General features: G+C 36.0%; 1 protein-coding gene across 26 annotated transcripts in view; it reads right to left on the bottom strand.

The window, feature by feature from the left end:
- Window positions 1–22,299, bottom strand: part of TENM3 (teneurin transmembrane protein 3) — a 1,291,416-nt gene that overhangs the window by 1,104,104 nt on the left and 165,013 nt on the right. For all 26 annotated transcript variants that reach the window (XM_038135908.1, XM_038135903.1, XM_038135907.1 and 23 more), the window contains one exon: window positions 5,969–6,021. The gene's annotated coding sequence lies outside the window, so the exon portion shown is untranslated. The remainder of the gene's footprint in view (window positions 1–5,968; window positions 6,022–22,299) is intronic.

Raw genomic sequence — 22,299 nt, forward strand, 5'->3', positions numbered from 1 at the left:
CCACCCCCGCGAGAAGCATGGTTTCTGAGGGGGAAGTGGGGAAGGGGGAGGGAGGAGGAGAGAGGGAGAGCCTAGGGAGAAAAGGGCCAAGAGGGAGCCTGGTCTCTCTGGCACAGCTTAAGAGGGAGATTCAAAGTGGGTGCAGAATAAGGCTTGGGCCAACGGGATTACAGATACATGATGCTGCACGGGAGGATCACAGGCTTGGAATAAAGCTTACATTTTCAAGGGGTGGGACAGAGCACACCATTTAACTAAAATGTAACACTGTCGGACCCCAGGACACTCCTCTGGGTGTCCTGGATGGCCCGAGCCGCTGGCAGGGGCCTCTGAGACCCTGGCATGCAGCCAAAGACACGTGGGGTTTTGATCTTAGCCCGTGGAGCAAATTACCAACTCTGTATGAAGAATTACAAGCCACAAAAGTTTAGGTATTATAGTAGAGATAATCACAAAGTGAAGGGAAAAGTTTTTGAGAGCTGTACAGGGAGGGTTTTAAGCCTTGTATGCAGGGGTCCAAATTTTGTACATGGGGGTCAGAAGTTCTAAGATGGAGGGATTTGGGCATGCCGTGTCCTCCTTCTTTCTCCTTCCTAGCCTCCATGACTTGGGTGATGTTGGCACTTTTAGATTGGTTTAGAATAGAAGCTGACTGTCTAACATAGGTGATAGCTATTGGTACAGAATTGTAAATATAGTAATGTAGTTTTAAGTATAAGAGATAGCACCAGCCTTGGGGGCGGAGAGTGTGCCTCTGACTGACCTGCTGAGCAGACCGCAGCAGCTCAGGGAGAAAAACCTTTTAGATAACACACAATAAACAACCTTGAGACCGGACAACTGAAGACTATTGAGTCTTTCTTTGAAGGCACAGGCTGGAGCAGAGACTTTTCCACCTTTCAGGGTCACCCTGACCTGGGGGAGACTCCAACATAACACCACAAACCACTACCCTGGGCAGCCTGTGCCAGAGCCTGAAAATTGTTTTCATGTAGAGAAAACAAAAGGGCCAGGAGATTAAAGCACTCTTTTCTGGAATATGCAGCAGCTCCCAAACCAGTTTGCTCCGTAACACTTGCTGGAACTCAGGTGCATGACAAGTTTCAGACACGACTATATGAAAACGCACACACCCTGAATCCCAAAGATAGGAGGGATGGAGGTAGAAATTAAAACAGATAGATTAAATAAGCAAAACCCCAAGTAGAGAAGGTCAGTAACCTAGTACAGTTTACTGCCAGAGACTGCTACTTTTTTCTCCCAATGCATTGTAGAAATTTAAATTTTAATCTCTCAACTGGTATACCAAATGCCAACAAGAAAAGGCAGAGTAGATTCCTGTCTTTTCTTACTTTTGGGCAAGTGAGGTTAGCAGGAGAATTTCTATAGTAAATTCCTGTTCCTGAGTAGAGGATTTATATAAATCCAGCTAATGAGACTAAGTTGTCAGAAGCAGCAGTTTATATTAAAAACAAAAAACAAAAAAAATCCAACAAAAATCCCCAAATCCCTCAAATAGAAAAAGTAGCAAAAGCTTTGGCATTTATTCCTATTTTATAAAATTCCAAAAGAAGCAGTAATTTTCCTACTAAGATGCCTTATTTAATAGATAAAGAGTGAGAAAACATTTATAAATTTTTATACAGTTCTCAGTGTTAGTATGATGCTAGACTGAACAAAGTACAGAAAGCAAAAGCAAAAACCCCTGAATTATTACTTGTCTTTGAAGAGTCAGGATAAAACCATTTAACTGTACATATTTCAGACTGATGACACCAAATCAAGTAGTGTCTGCATGTAAAGATACCACAAATAGAAATGAATTGATTTTTTGTAAATCTATTTTTTTAAATAGGATTGAGTGTCCAAGAACAGGCCAAGGGAAGTTCACTTATCTAATCAGTGAGTATTTATGTAATTTAGTATATATTTCATGTAAATTACATATTGAATCCATATGCATGGAAATAGACCTGAACTCTAATTCTCTTCTGCAAATTCAACCACTGAGCCCAAACCAGTTCATTCTCGTCTGTTAACTGTGCCTGGAAATTTGATTCAACTGAACAGGAAAAAATTGTGTTGCCTGGTATAACTCTCTACTAATGAGGATGACTCTCACTAGATGAAAGGTAAGAATTTCTGTTTGCATGGAAAACTTGCCAGGGTCCTGTTATATTCAGTCACAGGATTCTGGAGTACAGTAAGTAGAATGCATATTAATTGTGTCCTTCAGGGACAGATCTCCTATTACATTTTTAAACAGGTAACCTCAGTTCCATATCTTAAGAAATGAAACAAGAACAAGGTTTAGTCACTTGAAGTAGCATTAATCCTAAACCATGAGAAGATTAGAAATCCTGTCACTTCACTATCATTTTCACCATACCTTAGGATTTCCTAATGATTAACTATAGGTTGATGTCTGCTCCACACATTCTTGACTGTGGATCTCACTCAGAGGGGCTTAACTCTTCTTTGTGCCCTATGTAGGCAATGTAGGTGTCTAAGGATGGTTCTGAGTATTAGCTCTTGCAATGTCTAAGTGTGTTTATGGATCCTGCCTGAAATAATTTTGTCTGCTGGGTGATGTCATCTCCTGAATTGCATTGATTTTTCTTGAAACTAGTCTTCCAAGTAATTTCAGCCCTTGGAAAACCACTATATAAGTCTTTCAAGAGATTTTCCTGACCCTCATCTCTTTTTCATCACAACAGCTATTTCTGTCTTAAAGAAAGAGAAGTAATCACATAGATGAAAATGCTACTGGTGGGTACTGTAGTTTTTCTCATGATAGAAACAAATCTGCTTGACAAGTGACATTTTAAACCAAACTGATGATACATGCTTGAATTCAAAATTCTTCCTAATGCATAGGAAAAATAATCTCAATTGAAATGCTCTGATACTTAATATATATCCCCTAAGGAGAAAAAACCAAGGCAATAAGCCATGCAATAAATAAATATTTAGCATACATACCCTCAAGGCACTTTCATCACATTTTACCAGGAAAAGCAATATTTAAAGTGTTCAGTATAGACAGAATTGACCCAAAACTGAATACACACAATTGCTCAACTGTGTTAGAGAAACAGGATTGAAAACAGTACTTACTTTTATTTTTCATTTTTTTTACTGAAATTCAGAAAAAAAACTCCACTAGTATTTTTAAGAGGTAAAAAAAAATCTCTCCCAAATTGCTTTATATATTAAAATGGCCACAAGCTACATTGATATAATAATGGAATTCAGAAGGATAGAAAGCTATCTGCTTTGGAATAATTGTCCTCAGGATTCAACTGACATCCCTGAAGTAATTCACTGCAATGAGATGTATTAATTTTGCTTTAAATTATCTCTAAAACTTTTCATGCCCCAGAATTACAGAAATAAGGGGGAAACTCAATTGCTATAACCACCTGTACAAGATAAAGTATGCCCATCCTTGCATTCCACACACTCATGACATAATATGAAAGAATAAAGTTGATACTTGCCCTTTGCTGTCCCTGCTGTTGGATTGTAGCCCTGCTGTCAATATAAGTTGTCCTCAAGAAAGAGCACAAGATTCTGTTTAGCTCTCTTCTCAGCATCTCATGTCAGGCTTGAAAGGCTTGATTCCTTTTATCTCTTGTCCTCATTTCCTATTGTGTACGTGTCATACACACGTGTTCACAGTATTTGTGTAGGGAAATATATCTATATGTGTCAAAACTTAACTGGATGGAATAAACTGCTTTGCATCTGGAGACTTCACAGAAGCAGCACTCATTTAAAGTGCATCCTAAAATAAACCTCATACTTGGGAAATACTATTATGTACAAATTAAAATAATTCCTTAGATATACAGAACAGCATGAATTGATGGCCATTTTTCTATTCCAATTAGAATAATTTATAATATATAGTACATCCTGTCAGGTACAATGTGCTGACATCTTTACATGAAAGGACAAAAAGAGTAATACATAACAATAAACTCCCAGGACAGCATCAATTAACACTGCCAGACTAAGCAGTTCTTCTTACTTATCTTACTAGTGTGGCTTATTTAATAAACAAAACAAGACTTCTCAAGAGGATTGTAATGTCATTAGTTCTATTCTTCCTTTAACCTCCTATGCTGAATAGGGCTTTTTTTTCCTCACAGTTAGATGTACCTGTCAGAAATGTGACATGTATTTTCTCATCCTGATACTTTATGTCCTTCAATGATGATTCTCCTAGGCACCCTCAGTGGCATTCAAATGGGACCTTGGAGTATGGCATTCTCTCTTTTTCCTCCTTTGTGCTTTTTCTTAGCATGCTTTTTTTAACTCTTCCATATTTTTCACCTCTAACATTTTTTTCCTACTTTTACTGAAATCTTTTCACTCAGCCAATACTATTTCAGTCTTGGCATGATCAAAGTCTATCAAAAGGTACTTGGGAAAGTAAAAAAATTACTTCACCAATTTTATTTTTGTACAAAGACAAGACCCAAAAAGAAAAAAAATAAAAATGGAACTAACTTGGCAACATATCTGCCCACACAAAAAACATCAGCCATTTTATGACATGATTTCCTTCACAATTTCCAAAGTACGATAGACTACTCAACATTTGGAGTTTTTGGATGAATCTAAGCATTACAGGTGTATGGGAAGAATGAAAGAGAGGGCTAGGTAGCAAACTGATGCATAAGGAAAGTGGCTTCCCATATCCCACAATGCCCCTAGGATTTCAATCAATAAGAAAAAAAATTATTTATAAAAGGTTATTAGAAATAAAGTTTTAAAAAAAAGGAAAAAAAAAATAAGATGAGCAGGACCAAAGCCAAAATGCTGAAAGGCTGAGTATTTCAGGAATTCTGGGACATAAGACCACGCTTGAAGTCCTTGGTCAGTCTGAGAATACAGCATGTTCTGAAATGAGCCTTTGACTTTTTTGTCTCAGCTTAGATACTCTACCTACATGTTTTTGTCCCATAGATGTCCAGTACTCAGATGATATCTGGTACAATCCCCAAAAAATTGTGGAACTTTCTCAGAACCTCTCTATTAATATCCGTAGTTAATTAGCTGTGTTTTTGGAAGACAAACAAGTTATGGGGCATGTTTTTAAAGCAGGGTAGAAAAGTATTGCTACGTATTATTTGATATATAATCTCTTATCCTGTCAGTGTATGCATTAAAACATATGTATAAATGACATGTGACAGGTTCTTAAAATACCCAGTGTTTTAAAATAAAGTAGGCACAGAGATGATGACTGGAACAATAATTACTGCTCTTTCTTTCTCTCTGTTTAATAAATCAAAGTTTAGGGCAGACCACAACGTCCTTGTCATCCTCTCTAACCTGATGACTTAAAAATAACAATTTTAGCGAAAACTTGTCTTCTGTCACCTGTGTCCTTGAGAGATAAGAATATTTTCTGTAAGGGTGGACAGAAGAGTTTAAAAATCAACTATTTGTTACAGGGGATGTAGATGAAGAACAATGAAGCTCCACAAACAGAAGTCTAAACACAATATGACACTGAATTATTCCCCACAACTGAATGCAAACCAAATGTATTCTAAATCTAAAGAGCTCTCAAAATTAATTAAATATCTGAAACTAAATTGAAGTTTATATTTCTTAGAGGAATGAAAGTTGTATCAAGTAAAAAGTTTTTAAAAAGTGAAGTTAGAAAGCTTTCATATTGAAAAAAAAGAATCCTTACCAAGTCTAATTTTCTAGTGTTTCAACAGTATTCTTTTAATCTTGCCCAAGGAAAAGTATGGTAAAATTGTTATAAGCTTTTAATATTTTATTTTCACACATTAATCCTTTTTGTTTCTGCTGTTACCAAATTAATTAAGCTTATCCCTTTAATCAAGGGTAAAGCGAATTTTTTTTTTTTTTTATCAGCCAGACAGTCAAAGTCATTTTCTTTTCTGCTAAACCAGAAGAAATGAAGGATTTTTGAGGAGGTCCTTACCTTTGAAGTCTCTTGCAGTTTCTTTTGGCAATCTGTGGAAATGGGATATTTACCTGTTCAAAGAAGATAAGGTATTATTAGTGATATCTCAGAATACATACCATAAGTAAACCACATTCATTAGTTAGTTAAATATATATGGATTAATCTTAATTAGGTTCCCCTCTGTGTATTTCTCTGACTCTCATCAAGGAAGCTGCAGGGTTCATGAAACATGATATGCTCTGAGAAATGCAAAACGGTTAAGAGAAATTATCCCAATGTGATTCAAGTAGCTTTTAAGTGCTGACCTCCCACTTATTTTTGCATTTATGGGCAAAACACCTTTATTAGTCTAAGCATATTTCAGCACTTGTTTTAAGTGCTAGCAACAGAATTCTCAACAGTGTCTGAAATCCAAGTGACTACGCTTCAGAATTTTGTAGTCTAGCATTTTCTTGTATCTTTTTCCTTTCCTCTTCACCTGCTCTCTCTTGTCTAGCACCTCTGGTTTAAGTTCTGATGGATCAAGGCCATGTTTTATTTCTCCAATTGAATACTGTCTTGCACAACAGTATTTTGACTCAAAGGTGCTATGGTACTAAAAATATGAAAATAAATACTTTCCAATTCAGGATATGGAACTGCTGTAAGATGTGTACAAAGACTTAAGAAAAACATTTACTAATTGCTTGTATTACCTATTTAGCAATCTATTTTTAAAAGTGCATTAAATTTTCTGCATCAAATAACTTATTCTAAACTTACAAACTCAGGAAACATACAATCAAACAAATTTATTTCCAGAGCTAAAATTACCTTATTTTTAATTCATTTCATGACTTCAGTGGTCACAGAATACATATTTTGTAGACATTTCGCCTTATTTCCTGTTAGGTTGCAGCATTTGGAGGCATATCCCAACAGAGTGGAAGCCTCATAAATGCAGCTTTCTGATAAGAGCACATCAAATTTACTGTCTCACTTCAGTGCATCTGTTGTTTTTCATTTCTTTTCATCACTTTAAAAGTGCTGTAATGATAACTGAAACTTTCCTTCAGCCTTCAATGTGAAAACATGAAATAATGCCCCCAAGATTGCATATGCAGATGATAGCAGTGTTACAATCTATTTCAACAGCAAAATTTGCAGAAGTCTTTTTGATAAAAAATAAGTTGTTTTCATTTCTGCCACAAACAAAGTTTTTCCAGGAAAAAAACCCAAAAAAACCAAAACAGTAGTTGAATAGGAAAGGACAAGTAGGGGAGAAAAAAAAATTTGTAAACATAAGGAAAGAAAAAAGCGTTTTACTCTTTCCTACACTATTTATTACACAAGTAATAGCCTTCATATTTTTGCTATAAAACAATTTGCAGCCAAATATCATTTGTATTTAAAACTTATTTCAAAAAATAAGTTACTAATCTGTAGTAAAGGAACTACTACACAGTAAAAAATGGGGAAGATTTGCCTCTGTGGGCAAAAACGGGGTAGAAACTACTCTTGAGTCAGTATGTCAGCATTTATAATCTGAAACACTGAGAAACATAAGATAAGAAAAAGGAGTTTAGTTTCATTTAAAACACTGTATTACTGATTGGAATGTCACGCAAAGATACACTGCATTCCCACCTCTGCGCAGAGAGTTTGAGAACCATATTTTGGCAGGACATTCCACATTAAAACCTGTCCATTATTTAATACAGCTTTTGTCCCCTATCTTCAAAGGACTTATGACCTTCGGAATATGTATAAATTTTTATTGCAATAACATAACATAATAATCTGATACTGAATATTCCAAAATAAACAGAAAATACTGAGCTGAAATTTCAGATATACGCAAATGATGAAGTGTTAGAATTATAGTTTGGGGTATAAGCATAATTTTGAAAGATATATCTATGTATTTCTACAGTAAGTATTACTTTTGCCTACACACCTTAAAAAAACCACAAATATGTGTTTAGAAAAATCACAAATGTAGAAATTTACAGGTTATGCATATTGATGAAGTTTAAAAATTACTGTTGAAAAAAATGAGTGCTTGTTTATTAATTGAAACCAGTCATCTTTTACCCTTCAAAATTCTCCTTGTGTTAGCAAAGATTATCTGAAATGGCTTCTGAGCAGCTCATTCCATATTTTGGGAACTGCAGAATGGATAAACTGCCTATTTTTTGCAAGACGGAATAGCTACATGCATTCTCAGCTGTAAGCAAAGATACTCTCTCTAAAGGATTATGTGCTAAAAAATACATTGTAGTCTGAATGATAAGAAAGATAAAATCATATCAGCATATGATGAAAAGCTTGGGAAGTTCAACCTGTTTTATGTGATCTCCCAGGAAGAATGGAAGAAAGTATTTTTAATAAAAATCACTTCCTCTTTTTGTGCAGTTGAATACTAAAAGAACAACAAATTCCATTTATTTTCACCTGCTGTTTCTTTTACTATTTCATACTGTCATTGATGTTCTTGTATTTGGGGGTGACGGAGTTGTTTTTGTAGCAAACAGAAAGGATACTTTCACTGTAAATATTGACTAATCTTTTGCCATTCTCACTGCAAGGAAATACTACTGTTCCAAAGTTGAGCATATGTTTTTGATTGTATGTGCCTTTTCATCACACAAGCATATGCTACTAGGTAAATATACAGCTGACACATACTTGCATTATCTAAAGTGATTAATAGCTATAATTATGGGTGGCAAACATCTATTCTAGCACTGCTCTTTGAAAAAAGATGTTCATAAAACTGAGGCCAGAGTAGATCTGAAGATTGCTAAATTAAGTATGTTACCATGGTAGCCACTCATTGTACACTGTATCAGAGCAGAGTGAGCAAAAAGACCTTTCCAAAACATTACCAAGTTCTTCTGTCTTAAACATTTCAATGAGTTTTTGAGGTATTAATTCAGAATGTGTTAATCTGTAACATTCCTGTCAAATACATTCATTTTATACACTGTGAAATGCAAAGTCTTCTAATACATTTTAGAACGCAGATTTTCTACCATGCCTCACTAAACATTAAGGAACTCAAGCATCCCTACAAGTGAAAGATAATGTGTTTTTTTAATGGCAGTTTGAACTACAGCTACTACTTGAACTACTTGGTGGGTTTTTCCTAACTGTTAATCTTCAGAGTGCATCCCAGGATACTCTGTTTGGGTAGGTGACTGAGAGGCAGTAGAATTTATACTCTGTCAGTGTCTTTGCTTCAACATTTATTTGATTACATGCACCTTTTCAACATACATACCTCAATTCTGATAGCTTACCAGTGATTCATAGAATCACAGAACGGGTGGCATTGGAAGGGACCTCAACAATCATTTAGTTCCAACACCCCTGCCATGGGCAGGGACACCTTGCATTGGACCAGGTTGCTCAGAGCTCCATTAAACCTGGCCTTGAACACTTACAGGGATGAGGCATCCCCAGCTTCTCTGGGCCATCTGTTCTAGCGCCTTAAGCACCCTCACAGTAAAGGCTTTCTTCTTGGTATCTAATATAAACTTACTCTCTTTAAGTTTAAATCCATTCTCCTTGTCCTGTCAGTACATGTGCTTGTAAAACTCCCTGTCTATCTTTCTTGTAGGGTCCCTTCAGATTCTGAATAAATTTGTATTCATTTTATTGCATTTTAAATCCATTATAACTTTGAATCTATCAGAATAATTTATGCAAGTGGTAAGGTATCCTGAATTACCTGCCAATCCTGAATCTCAAACACATGCCCATTCTTCCATTGAATTTTACTTGTAATCAAAGTAAGAAAAATGTAACCACTATCTTCAATTTTATCCTCAGATTCTTGAATAAAACTTTCTAATTTTGATCACAGAATCGCAGAAAGAGCTAGGCCGGAAAAGACCTTTGAGATTACCAAGTCCAACTAGCTCTTTTATACTCATGGTGGAATTAAGTAGGAAAATTTGACTTAAGTGACTCAGAACTTAATCAGTGTCAACTGCTTCCACAGCTGCCAACATAAAAATCCTTTTGTGGTAGATCAGACACTAACCACTGGACAGAAAAGGTTTGAATACAGAGATGTAACTTTTACTCTTATTCTGGTTTTGCCCAGGCTTTCTAATTTTTCTGTCTTAAATGTTCTCAGTTATAAGTTAAAAATTCCTTTATTACATAGGATATTATTCTAAGCATGATTAGGTCTAGAATATGTTTTGAAAATTAAAAATCTAATGAATAGTGATAGGTCACATTATGACCTATAATGACAGACATCAGTCTTAGGCTCAGCAGAAGATCACTCACATTCAGAGTCCAGTAAGGTATTTAACATTTGAACACCTCTCTAACATGAAGATTGGCAGTGAGCAGACGAGAAAAGCTTTGAAGTTCATTTCTCTGACTGTCAAAATAGTCAGTCTCATCTGATCTGTTAGGACCAAAAGCACATAACTCTCTTGGCAGCCCTCAAGAGTTCTACAGTAATCTGCTTTGCATATGCTGGAACTGCAAAATAATTCCTACTCTTTGTTTTGCCTACCTCATTATGGCCAATATTTGTGTGTGCGTGCACATACACACTGAGAGACACATGGTGGCATTGAACAGCAACAAGTGAGAAAACTACCCTTAAAAATTTGTCATGTACACTATAGCACAGAACTAATTTCAAGATGAGAGTCAAATAACTGTCAATAATTTAAAATAAATGTAGTTTATCTTCATAATACTTTTAAGAAATTTAAATCTTGACAACCAGTCACATTCTATTTTTGAGAAAATTAGAAATACAATTGGTAATAGGAGTACAAGCACCATAATTTGGATCTACATAAAGTCTTTGATAATATCCCAAATGATAGCCTTCATCTTAAACTGAAAGCAGGAAAGATTCAGGTTAAACATGGGAACAGATAAAGAACTGATTAAAGTAAAGTGATTAGAAAGTGAAGTGTTGAAAAGAGCCACAGGGGAGTCAGTTTTCAGATCTTCATTGCTTCTAATCTGCATAAATTACTAAAACAGAGAAACTAACTGTAGAATTGCCAAATGCACTGATGACTTAAAACTGAAATGAAGTAGTAAGTGGAAAGCAAAAGAATTAAATGATAATTCCCCTTGGAGAATGGTTTACATATTAAAAGGAAAACAAAATTTAAGAATGATAAATATAACATACAAAGCATTGCCTGCTTTTCCTTAGAGAAGTACAAGAAGTCTACTTTTAAATACTACACAAAATTTAGGGAACTTTTCTGAACCTGTCTAGATTATTGAAATACTAAGAGAATGACAAGCAGTTCCCATATACTGCAGCTTGGGGAGTGGGGGGGAATAACTATCACTTCAGAAAGAAAACAACAACTTTTGACCATAACACATGGAGTGATACAATACAGTACAACAATTAATGTTAAACATCTTTCTATTTGAAATCTCAAATAACAGAAAATACAAAGAAACCTCACACACCCTTACACTAGCAATACCAAAAAGTTACCAGAAAATGGAAAATTTATTTCCACTGAAGTTACTCTTGCCATCTTTCCCATTCCCCATTTTTAAAACTCACTAATTAGTATCTTCTAGCTTCAATAGAAACACAAAAATAAAGCCTTACTCAACACATTGAAAGACAACATTTGTGGACATTGTTATGGGCTTTGTGTTTGTTTTTTGTTTTTATTTGCTGGGTTTTGTTTTGGGGGGTTATTATTATTATTACTTTTGTTCTCTTGTTTAGCTTACACAGAGTAAAATAGAAATATTGGGGATGAGACTTGCAGGAGAACATCTACCTATACATTACTGATAGCACAAATATTATAACCCAGTCATAGCCTAGTAAAAACTTCAACAATTAGAAAACACACGTCAGAGATGATGAATGAATAAGAGGTATCTCACAGGAAGCCAAATATGATGACACTCACAATCACCATAATTTGACCCATGCACTATACTACAGAAATAGTGTTGTAATTATGTTATTTATATCCTTCTGAAGCCTCTGAAATCACTACTCGTATGTTAAAAATGTAAGACAATGAAGAAAATATAAGTTTCAAAAATATAAGTAACAAGTCATTACATTTTTTCCTGTAACTGATATCCCCATATTGGTTCAGTATCATATCTTGCCACCACCCACGTCTCTCTCAAAGTTATAGTAGATGGTCTTAGTTTATACAGAGACCTGTCAGAAAAAAACAACCAAGTGACTACAACACAAATGGCCATACTCAAAAGCAGCAAACAAAGAAAACAGGAAGAAAAATTATGTGTAATACAGCTATATAATTTCATGTACATATGGTCCTCAAGACAGCTGCATAAAGACAATGGAAGCATACAGATTTATAGTGTTGATGAAATTGCATTGCTGTGTCCATTTGAATGGTAGCTGAAGTGACAATTTTAAGTCCAGCACCTGCAAAGCATTTTCACACACTGCACATAAGAAATTACGATCAAAAGATATTTGTATCAGTGCATACAGCTAACAAGGGGAATGAATTTCTATGTATGAAGAAATGAAGAGAAAGTCAGAGAAGGACGTTTTTATTGCCATACATATGGTTTTTCAATATGTGGTTAACAAATTTAATATCTCTCTCCTAGTGCTCACCATTTTAGAAATAGCTGCAGTTTGACAGACAACTTGATATCAAATACAGAAGGTTTCTCTATTTAATATTCCATTGCTAATACCTCCTTTGCTTTTTAAAGGTCATTAATGTTATTGATTACATTAATTTGAAAGCTGCCTGAATAACACTGAAAATTAATGTAAAATGAACATCTGCGTCAGTTGACAACAAACAAAATTGCTGTGCTCTTCAGAGACAACTCGTCCTGGCTGTTTTCCCCATTGATCAGTTCAGCATAGCAGGAGCAAAAGAGTCCAAATAGAAGTTCTCAATTATTTTTTATATTTCAGTAAATAGAAAAAGGTTGATAATTTTTCCTTCATTTTTATCAATGGCATCCAGCAACAAGACAGCCTCCTGGAGAAAATTAGGGACTGCTTAGCTTACAAAAGCAAGTGTATTCATTCTTTTTGTATTTATGTTAAGTATAAGAAGCAAACAGTATGGTCTGATAACAAGGGGCATAACATGTTTCATTAATCTGGTCTAGCACTTGTAATTCTTTAGGAAGCTAACCATCAAGCCATTCTCTCTTCATTTAGATTTTGACCCTGTGATAAGAGCTTATCTACAGACAAAATTATTTAAATTAAAAACAGATGACCTTATAAGACCATCCAAACCAAGACTCTTTTGTAAGATCATCTAGGGATATTCCTGGTGTTCAAGACAAAAGCAGAGAATTTTTTTAAAGAACAGAGGTCAAATGTAAAACTCACTATCTATGTGAACGTAGCTTTTAGGAAAAAAACCTTCATAATGGAATTCCAAGTCACAAGTCTGGACATTTCCCTTTACATATATTCTGACTTTTAGGAAGACAGTATATGCTTTCAAATCATAATTTCTTAGTTGTGCTGGCTATGCCTTTAACTCAGATAATTTCATAGCTGTACTGATTTTAGTACATAGATTTATAAACTTATCAAGTCCAGCTACTTATGTTTAAAGACACTAGTAGAGCATCATATTACAGAATTACTGCACATAATTGTGGGGTTAATCATTATCCTATGGTATAGGGGATAACCTGCACACATACTACTATAATTAGGATCCTTTAGATCAGTGAGTCTACTGACATCTACTCATGTAATTTAATCAGAGATATTCCATCAGCATTTATTTTATGATCTATTAAAGTAATGCATTTGTTGCTGCAACTTACTAAAAGCCCCTTATTCCAGTGCAAGGGACATCCAAACCACACAACTGTTGAATAAGCTAAAGTTTACTAAGATTTTTTTTTTTATCACAGGCAAGTTTTTGCTAAGAGATTTAAGACCAGAGCTTTAAGAATTATGAATTGCTGTAAGTAATTACTCTTGCCTTGCAAGCTAGAAAATATAAAAGGAATATATAAATTCTTTGTCAGCATCAGCAAAATATGTCCAGTGATTCTGAATGCTGAACTAAGAAATGTCACTATTTCTCGCATGAAATTTGCCATTTCATCACCTTGGTTGAAATTACTAGATGAAGACAAAATATTTCTAGAGGTATTGAGTTTTTCTGGTCATCAACCTCTATATAATGAACTGAACATTTTTTAATCTGAACTTCTTTTCAGACTAACTGAACCTAAAATCCCATATTTTTCTAATGTTTTGGAAACCATGCCTTAGAAACAGCAAATTAATAGCCCTGTTAAAATCATAGGAAAAAACTCCTGTGTTACATTATCCATGTATAGAAATGCATGGTAATCTCCCAATGATGAGCAATTTGACAAATTAAATTTTAAATGTACAGTAAGAAAACCAAAACACATAAGAGTTTTGGAGAGTTGATTTCAAGACACACTTGGTGATCTCTTACAGACTCCATTGTTTAAAAGTATTTATTTTGAGCTATTGGCATTGAAATAATTTGAACTAGAAAAAAATAATTAATGACAGTAATACATGACCAGAATAACAAAATGGGCATATAGAAAAAAAGTGAAGGGACACACACATGAAAAACACAATTCAAACCAAATGCATTTACATTTGAAACAGAAATTATTGTTCAAATCTAGTGAAAAGCCTGATTTTGTTATTTGCTCAGAGATAGCATCAAGGCTCTCAGTTTCACCACCTAAATTGATGTATTCCTGAACTTCCCTATGATTCTGTTAAGTTGCAGAGCTCACTGTCTCAAGAGACACATTCTGTTGCCTCAGTTCAGAAAGTATCTCAAACATTTTTCAGCATGGGAAAATCAGAGTATAAACATTTAGCTAAAGCTATACATCTCTGAATAGCAATGTATATTTAATTTCTCCACACATTACAAGTAACCGTAATTTGAATCCTGTGCTAATAAAAGAACCCAGCACACATTCCTCAGTGACCCATGGAACTGGCAGTATTTGGTTCTTTCAGGCTAGACAAAAGATGTTCTGTGAGCTGCAAGCATAGGCCATCCTCAACAGGCTTGCTCTGCTCCGAGTTCTGCCACAGCCACAGAACATCCTCACTCTGTATTATGGAAAATAAAGAATAAAGTAATGTTATTTTTACTCAAACAATTTTTACATAAATCACACTCCCTTTACCTAAACCTGAATCGTGTAAGAACCTATTATTTCAGACCTCTACTCCTCTGCCAAGTTAGCACAATTTAGCTACCAGATTTGAAGACATTCAGGAGACTGTAGGAATCTGGCAATAACCCGAGAACACAAATAAGCCTTAGAAAACTATTTTAGAAGAGAACCTGATGATAACTAACTGTAAAGTATCATTTTACTAAACTGCATTAAATTGTTCCTTCTAGGCCAAGAAAATTAGTCAAAAGTCTTGCAATATAGAGTATACCACATTTACAAAACTAAAAAAAAAGCTTATTTTTGCATAGCAAATACATCAACTGAACACTAGTAGCTATGGAAACTGAAGGCATAATTTTTCCTCAGAAAATAAGAAATCAAACTTAGATTGCCAGATTAACTGTAACATTTATAAGACACCAAAGTATAACACATGAATGGTTCAGCACCCTATCCACAATTACTATTGTGGTTTTTATTCCCGTGAGATCTGCATTCCTTGCAAGCTGCAACTAATTATAAATTGGCTGATGCACCAATACTCTTAGGCTGTGTTAACATTTTGAATTCATTTGCTCATCTTACCTTCTTTACTGCAAGTCCAGCTACTTTGAAAGAAACCAGTTTTGTCAACACTACAGTTGTAAGCTATTTTGCAATAAAGGCTATTCTATGCACATTAATAATACTGACAAGAACAGATGGCAATTATTGCTTTTAACAATTATTTTTTTTTCTGTTGGTATTAATTACATGTGCTTAGTTTTTGTTGTTATGTCCACTGGGCAGCAAAGTAAGGTGCTAAAAATCTGCCCAAATACTTTCACCTTCTTGACAGAAGCAGAATAGCAGAATTCTTATTAAAATGGAAACATTACTGCCATTTTAATTAACTCATTTGGGATGCATAAAATTAATCATCATTGATAGCTGTTTTTAATGCTTTTCTAATATTAAAGTGCTTTATAAACTGAGCAGCATTATTTCTAAATGTATAGTGAAAACATCATCTGTTGTATCTACAAAACAGAAATATCTATAAAATGAATGTCTTAGTAGAAACATTCTCTACTGTTCTTAAGTGTGCTGAAGAGAGTCTGTTTGAATCTCTTTGGGTTAAATTCCTGTTCACTGATTACCTAGGAATAGCAGTCTTTCTATTGCATCTCTAGCAGAATGCTGATGTCCAAGTTAGGCAGCTAGGTGGTCCTCTTCTGCAGTTGCATTAGCAAGGGAAGAATAAAATTCCTAAGTAACGTGGTCTGCAACGGCCAACACTCTTAGCAGGGAACTGCTTAACCTTTTTCAGAAGATAACACCAAAACCAGCCTTAAACAAACAGCCTTCTCGACAGGGGCAGGCCTGCTTTCAGTTAAGCTTCAGTGCCACAAGTTGCTTCAGTTCATAGTTTTCAAGCATTCAACCAATGATCTGAAGACACATTAGGGATACTACAGACTTCAGAGCTATCCATTCCCAAACCTGAATAGTAGCATATAGTTTCAGTAGTGTGAAAGAAGACCCTGACTGGATCTTTCTCAAGATAGAGAAAAGATACAGTGGTGATACAATTTATTCTGACGCTAAATAAAAAGTGTCCCTGGAAGCACTGGCACATCAATTCCACTGGACCAGCAGGTTAAATACACAGGCAGGACAAAATCTCAGGATCTTCCAGACACAATCAGATATGTACAGCTTGATACTCCAGCAAAAACATTGACTCTAACAGCCTTCTATTTGGACTTTTATAAGTCCATGCTAGAGTACAGACCAAACACATGAAACTTGCTGAAATGCTACCTGTTCAGAAAGTCTATGAAAAAAACCCTGACTTCAGGGCTTTATGTGAACGAGCAGACAGGAATCCAGTTACCTCTGAGCACTTCAAGCATTAGTTTGTGGATTTTGAAACAATGTTCTCTGGTTCCTTTACATAGAAATTTGCCAACTTTGGTGTACCCCTTATTGTATCAGAGAGGAATTTACAGAGCACAGTGGTAATCTCATAGCTGGGTGATCAAGGTAGAAATGGAGTCATGATTTCAATGAAATCTGGTGAAAGCACAACTTCATAAAGCACTCATTGGAGCAATGCCAGTTAGTTAAATACTTAGTTATTAAAACAAGGTTTCTGCTTTACAAGGTATGTATTTTGGCCTTTTACTCACTTTTTTACCTTATTCTTAAATCACTGATGGATGTTCCTAATCTAGGAAAAAATTTTAATCTTACTTTGATGAAGATACAGAATTTTTGCATTAGAGTCTTCCAGTATGCTAATTCTGGTGCTAGTTTAACAAAACTGAGTGTAAAAATTAAAATTACATCTTTAAGATATGGTGAAAATGTAAGATGTGTAAATAACAGAAGATTAATGACTCATCTATTACAAAAATAAATTAAAATTGCTTTAAAATTCTTAAAATAATATAATATATGGTGGGTGGACTTTGGCTAGATGCCTGGTGCCCACATAAACCACTCTATCATTCTGCCCCTCAGCTGGACACGGGAGAGATAATATCATGAAAGGCTCATGAATCAAGGTAAGGGAGGGGAGAGATCACTCAGCCCTGACTGTCATGGGCAAAACTGACTTGACTTAGGGAAAAGAATTTAATTTACAACCAAGCAAATTAAAGTAGGATAATGAGAACCAAACCTAAATATTAAAAGACACCCCTTTTCCAACTCCTAAGTTGTTCAGGCTAAACCGTGCTCCCAAACTCTCCGACTGCTCCCTGCTCAGCCACATCCGGGGACAGGCATCACACGTTGCTCCGCTGCTCCTTGCTCCTCAGAGGTAGAATTCCTCACACTTTTCCCGTGCTCCAGTGTGGGCTGCTCTCACCACGGGTCCGCAGGTTCTGCCGGGGACTTGCCACGGCGCCACAGCATCTTCCTGGCATGCCCCGCTCGGGTGCGGGGCCCTCCGAGGGCTGCAGGGGCGCAACTGCCTGCGCGCCATCCTCACCACGGGCTCCGGGGAGCCTCAGCCCGGGCGCCCGGAGCGCCTCCTCCCCCTGCTCCCGCACTGCCCCCGCTGCCTGCCAAGGTGCTGCTCGCACGTATTCTCGCTCCTGCCCACAGGTGTAATTGTAGAGGGTTTTTTTCGCCTTTCTTCCCTATGTCAGCACAGAGGTGGTAACGACGCTGCTGAGGGGCTCATCTTTGTCCAGCAGATCCATGTCGGTGCCGGCTGACTTTGTCTCCATTGAACACTTGCAGAAGCTTCTGGCAGCTTCTCTCAGAAGCCCCCCCCCCCCCCCCAAATACTTGCCATGCAAACCCATAAAATTATAGCTCACAGTTTACCAGAACACTGAAAATTCTTAGTGCATTCAAACAAATAAAACTAAAGAATCCAAATTAAACTTTATGATCTTTAAAATTATTCCTGTGCTTAAAAAAAAATACCACCTTGTAAGACAGAGACTAATTTTTAATTCAATGAGGATTCACAACAGTTGATACTGTTTATCATGAATGTTTCAGAAACACGTTTAGTAACTTGAATAAGCATCTTGGCAATATATCACCAAGTACTATTTTGGAGACTCCAAATTTAAAGCAAATCAAGTTTAAAAAAATCCTCTTTAAAAATATATTATGGTTAAATGGTTTAAAAATATAATACGGTTATCCTCTCCCTATTGCTCATACTGTGACTCAAAAATGATCATCTGTTTCTGTAGCAGCAGACAACCAGTCTGAACTAAAGATCAATCTTACGAAAAGCAGATCATATGCCTGTGCTTAGGAATTACAGGTACCGACTAACAGTACATCCAACACACCAAATCAGGAAAAAAAATAGTACTTGTTTCAAATGGAAACTGGTGAAGAGATTATTAGTCAAGTCCAAAAAAAAAAATTAAAATATATGCATACACATATACCCATACATAATTACATGTACAAACAGGCCTAAACTAAATGGGTTGTTTTTTACAAGATTTGTAAATGAAAAGATCTGTCTTAAAATAAAATTTGAAATAATTCAAGAAAAAGGATTACTGTCATTGCAAACAATTACAGCCTAAAGACTTGTTCTGCATCTGGACTTGTACCACATTCTTATTTTCAATACTGTTGTAGACCTTGGAAAACAAAACCAGAAAATCTTTCATTTCTCTATTAATTATTTTATACAGATGCTGAGGTCAGCTAATGGTTCTTAAGCTGTATTTTGAGGTAACATAATGACAAATTCTTTGCCATGGCTGGGAGCCTGTTGCTATGACTGCTGAGTTATTATCAAATGGCTGGCTGCCACCTGGTTAAATTGGTTCTCTTCAAATTGTGTAGGACTGTTGTGCAGGATTCTAAATAAACATAAAAGAGGCTTGAACTGCCCAGTAAAGAACATTGGAAATGTCTTCCATAATGCTCTCAACCTTAAGTAGACAATCTCACATCCTTAAAATTTTGAGCTACTGGGAGGACTTCATGAAGTTATCTTAACCCTCATAGATTCAGGAAGCTTAAGAGGCATACTGTATGATGTTATATCAAGAAACTTTTTGCACAGTGCAATTCTCCACTCCAAAGATTTAAAGTGATAGCACTTACCCAGCAAGACAACAGCGGCAGCACAACTAACACCAAAGAAGGCTTCAAGCATCTACAGCCCTTTATAAGCCTACAGGACAAACTTTTATTCTCTTCATCGTACATGCCTTACACCTGTGTGCCCTCTGTACCCCTTTGTGACTGGTCAGGACACCTCAGCATTCCGTGCCTCATTACCTTCAATGCTGTTCACCTGTCCTGCACAGCTGTAGCCCATTGGGGATGAGGCTGGGCTGCAGCACCACTCCCAGTGACCACAAACTGTGCGCCTACAACACATACCAGTTTAAATATGATTCTCAAAATACAGCTAGGCTATAAAAGTAATAATTCTCACCCTATTAATGCTTTGACTAATTTGATTCAATGTGATTTTGCACTCTTTCTTGTGGCTTCATGTAACGTTTACAGTGTTCTCTGGCACTAATTGAATATTTATGGAAGGCAAAGTAGACCAACTGGAAAAGCATCTAACCTCTGTTTCATATCTATTTCACAGCAGTCATAACATGCAAAAATAAAAGGGTGAAACCAGAGCAGTATCAACAATTCAGTAAATGCTACGCAGGTACTTATGAATTCATTTTTAGGCTGCAAGATTTTCTCTTTTGAGAAAAAAAAAAAGAAGTTAACAGGTAGAAATAAAACTATAAAATCACAGTCTTCTAATTCACAAAATGAGAAAATATTGAGGTCAGCTATTGTAACATTATCAGAAATTGAAAGATTTTTAATGTTTTCCAGTGAGCAGGTCTCCACACTGCAAGTTATTTTTGCTTTCAGCTTACCCTGGAGTTGAAGCGAAAAATTGGCCTAATATACTGAAAGAAGTTTACGGATATCTTAAATGCTGAATTCACTAAATGGCAACATATTCAAGAGTACAAAGGCAGCATGGCAGTCTATACTGCTTCTAACATAGGCCAGAAGAACAAGTTGTTAATGGTCTTAGTACATAAGCCAGAAGAAACAAGACCATGAAAAGGCCTTGTAGTTCATTGAAATTGGAAATTAAATGCCTATTATTTTTTGAGAGAAGGTTTGTATGAATAGCTTAAAGTGCAATGAGAAAGTAGGCACTGACATTTTCTTTCAGAAATTCAATTCATGAAACATGCCATGTTGATTGACAGAACATCCCTTTGATGAGGACACAGAAATGGGCTTTGGTCTGCAGGTCAGAAGTGGTGAGCAATTGCTATTGCATCACCCCTTTTATTTCCCTTCTTTGATTCCCACCACTTGTTAAATTATATTTATCTTGAGCCTTTATTTTTTTTCACTTTTGCCTTTCCAATTCTCTTCCCCAAACTGATGGAATAAGTGAGCAACTGGTGGGCTCCTATTTCCAGGCCAGAGTCAACACTCACAACTTCACTACAGTAAAGCCCCTTCAGCTTAAATTAGTCATGTAACAGAAAAACAAATATGAAAGCAAGTTAATATTTGAATTAACAACAGCCGAGACACCCAGAGTTCAGTTATTTGGTAGATTTGAGTGCTTCTGTCTGAAAGGAAATTTTCAGAATTACTGACTTGTGCTGCCATTGGAATGTCCACAGTAATGCTCTTCCTTACCCACACCATTATGAAAGAATATTGCCACTGCCATAATCTGAAGCATGAGTTCCCAAATCATAAGGTTTGGCTTGAGAGATGCTATGCAGATAGAGGATGCAAACAATGATGGTCTCAATCTTTCATTCATATTTGATAACAAGAGTAATCTATTATTCTAAAAACCACATTTGTAGTCATAATCTCATTGCTATTAGGCTGTTTTCCATCCTGTGCAGTTATTCCATACAGAAGTATTAAATCACTTAACAAAACTGATGACAGCTACCCCAAAAGCAATTACATGAGAAAATATCTATGGGTAATCCTGAGTATAATTTTTTTTGATCTTCAAATATAAGAAGTATGCAGTAATAGGCAATATTGCACCTGAGTCTGTCTAGCATTAAGGAGTTTATCCAGAATTACAATTACTACAGTATGAATGTCCTTTGTCTTCTGATAAGAAAGATGCATTTCTATTCTCTCAACATTGATCCAGCTGAATCAGTGGAATTAGGTGGTGACTGATACACAGTGTTCAAAAAGAATAAGCCTGACAGCATGTATTAGGTCTAATAACTACATGGAAAATGAAGTTTGCATTTTTCTCCAGGGATGAGGCTTTCTATAAAGCCTAAATCTAGCAGATAGCTTTTGCAAACATGGACTTTTTGAAATGTGATCTCTGGGAAACGTAGTCTCTAATTTAAGGGATGGGACCAGCAGTTGATTTCCTCAATGCCAGCTGCTCTCCTGTCTCCCTTCCCTCACAGCTCCAGTGCAGATGGTTGTAGAGAGACACCATAAGGGACAGAACCAGAGAAACTCAGTGATGCACACAATCCCTAAGGATCACCCGTACTCTTCAGCTTCACTAGGCTACAAGATAATGGGAGTGCTGAAAGAGTGGAGAAGAAACTGACACAAGACACAGAGAGATGGTAAGGTTTGTAAAGCATATGGAGAAGGTAGTGAGGTAAGAGATGAACACGAATGGCTGAAGCCAGCAGCTTCTCTCACGTTTGTGTGTACAGTGTCTGAGTAAACCAATG

This window comes from Motacilla alba, chromosome 4 (assembly GCF_015832195.1).
Source record: "Motacilla alba alba isolate MOTALB_02 chromosome 4, Motacilla_alba_V1.0_pri, whole genome shotgun sequence".
Taxonomy (NCBI): domain Eukaryota; kingdom Metazoa; phylum Chordata; class Aves; order Passeriformes; family Motacillidae; genus Motacilla; species Motacilla alba.